A 3,132-nucleotide genomic window follows, 5' to 3' on the forward strand; every position below is an offset into this window, starting at 1 on the left:
TGTAACTACAATAGCAGTTCATTAAAATTAATTAAAATTAATAAATATATCAAAAAAAAATTAAACCATTTTACATTGAATTCATCATTTGTTTAGCATTGATAATTTATCATTTATCAAAATAAAAATAAAAATAATAATTTAATTTAATAATAATGTTATATTTAATTTAGTAATTTTGCACAATAATTCCTCAATTAAATTAATATATTTTATATTTGCAAAAAAATTAATAAATAAGAAAAAAAGTCAATAAACAAAAAAAATCAATGAGCAAAAAAAAATTAAATAAATAATGAAAGAATTTTCGATAAACAAAAAAAAATTTTTAATTAATTAAATAAAAAAGAAAAGAAAGAAAATCCTATTGCTGAGAAAAGTTCTTTTTTTTTTTTAAATTAAACCATATTTTTATGAATGAAACGGTCGTTGGTGACATTTTCTTTTCCGTTTTTCATTTTTTTTTTTAAATATTTGACAAAGTTGACATTTGCGCATTCTTTTTACTTTTCAACCAATCGTTTCTTTTTAAATTTAAATATTGAAGTGTAACGGAGCATACATCCGTATCCATTTCGTTCAACAACAATTTTGTATCATCAAACAAAGACTTGGGTCTATATCGATAATTTTTGCAACACATAAAATTTGTTTTGAAAAAAAAAAAAAAGAAACGAACTACAAATGAATGGATAGGAATACCGTAAGAAAAAAGAAAAGTAGGAAACGAATTTTTTTTTCTTTTTGAAAAATTCATTTATATTTCGTAAAATTTTACATCATATCACTTTTTGTCGCTTATTAATTAATGTTAATTAATTTTTGTAAAATAAATACCATTAAAATAAATATTATTAACATACGATTAATTTATAAGTAGAAAAAAGAAAAAAAAATATTCTTGAAAATAATTAATAAATATTATAATATTTATTGTTATTAAAAGAAATTTAATTTGACGAAAAAAAAATTATCATTATTTCTTAGCCATTTTAATTCGTTCAATTTTCAAAATAATCTGTCATTTTTATTTTCTTTCGATAAAATTCGAAATTGAAAAATCCAAAATTAAAGTTCAAAATTAAAATTTTTGAAGTTTAAAAATTTTTCGAAATTAAAGAACTAAATGATTGCTATTATTTTGATGAAGGTTTTGTGAAAATTTTGAATTGAAAAATTTGCAAATTTAAAATTTTAATGATTCCGTTTTTTTTGTCTTTTTGAATTTTATGCATTTTTTTTTTTTTTTTTAGTTAAATAGAAAAAATGTAAAATGTAATTTTGCTAATAGTTTTCATGCGAAAGTTGTTTTTTTTTTTTTGTTGATTGATTAAGGATTGCAAAGATTGGATGAGAATATTTGTTAGACTGATGAAATAGTCCGAATCGACTAACTCATTTTAACATTTCCCAGGAGAATTTAGTAAGTTCATCAGGGGGTCAAACAAAAAGCGGTAACATCAATTCGGTTATTAAATACCATTGGGATTTTCTTTTATAAAAAAAGCGAACTTCTTTTTCCATTCTTAAAATTTCAAATTTCTTCTATGAAATTTATTCTTTTTTTTTTTTTTTTATTGTTGGCAAAATGAAGTATTTTAAGCACAAAAATTCAATTTTACAATTTGAAAATACTTGCCTTTGTATGATTATTTATCGTTTGTTTATACTTTTTTTTTTCGAGATTTTCAAGATTTCCAGGACTGAGGGAAATGTCATTGAAATGTCATTGCTCGTCATGAAGTATTTTATTGGTGAATTGGGATTACTAAATAAAAGTGTCAAATATATTTAATTTTATTCTTTCCAAAATTTTTTTAGAAGCAAAAGTTTGATTTTTTGTTTTTTTTTTTTTTTAGCAGAAAGGGAAAGAATTAAAAAAAGGAAAAAAAATAAGAAAAAAAGATATTTGAAAAATGAAATAAATATTTAAAAGATGATTGAAAATTGTTTCTTTTTTTTGCAATAAAATTGAAATTTTACTTTTTTTTTTTGAAGAAATGAAAATAAAAATTATTCTAACAGTTCGTATTGCATAATTGCATATTTGCAAAGCATTCATTTGCTTGCATATGCATGCATTTCATGTATATGCATATATGCATGCATGTATGAAAATCAATTTTTTATATACAAAAAAGAAAAGGAAAAACTTCGACACGATAATGATTAATTGTAAATTTGCGCATTGACTGTAACTGTTATGTATATTGCATATTTCAACGTCTTACAGTATACCATTTGGCCTAATGAAAACTTTATTATACAAGCATACTGTAATTAGTAAAGTATAAATAGTCGATAAGAAATTTATTGTCAAAATTTATTGCAACTACTAAAGTATAAACTGTTGGAAAATTTTATTGGTAAAGTTATCGCAATTAACAAAGTATAAATTTTTGGAAAACTTTACTGTCAAAAGTTACTGTAATTAACAAAGTATAAATTGTTGGAATACTTTACTGTCGAAAATTACTGTAACAAAATATAAATTATTGGGATACTTTATCATCAGAACTTGCTATAGTTAACAAAGTGTAAATTTTTATAAATTCTTGGAAAAGTTTACTGTTAAAAGTTACTGTAATTAATGAAATATAAACTGTTGAAAAATTTTATTACAAAAATTTACTGTAATTAAATTATTGGATATATGCACTAATTTATTTGTAAATTAATTAATTTATCCATATATTAAATAGATTTAAATAATATTGTTTTACTTCTTTACAAACATATAGGTTATTACAATTCTTGTAATTCCTTTTTATATAAGAAGTGAAAAAAAAACGATATACAATGATAATAATATCACCGATAGGTCAAAGGTTAATTGAAATAAATCATGATGCAATTTCTCACATATAAAACGCTAATGAAGTCATAAAAATAGAAGGAGGAGAAAGAAGTTGGGGGGGAAAAAAAGGGAAATGAAGCAATAATACTACTACTAATTGTAATAAATTTCCGAAAAAAAAGATTGATAACAATTTTAAGCGGTGCGGCTTTGTCATTATTACCAATTTAAGCATGCGGTTTTGTCATCATTACTAATTTAAGCATGCGGTTTTGTCATTATTACCAATTTTAAGCATGCGGTTTTGGTTCATCATTACTAATTTAAGCATGCGG

Source organism: Loa loa, assembly GCF_000183805.2.
Source record: "Loa loa unplaced genomic scaffold supercont3.713, whole genome shotgun sequence".
Classification (NCBI taxonomy): Eukaryota; Metazoa; Nematoda; class Chromadorea; order Rhabditida; family Onchocercidae; genus Loa; species Loa loa.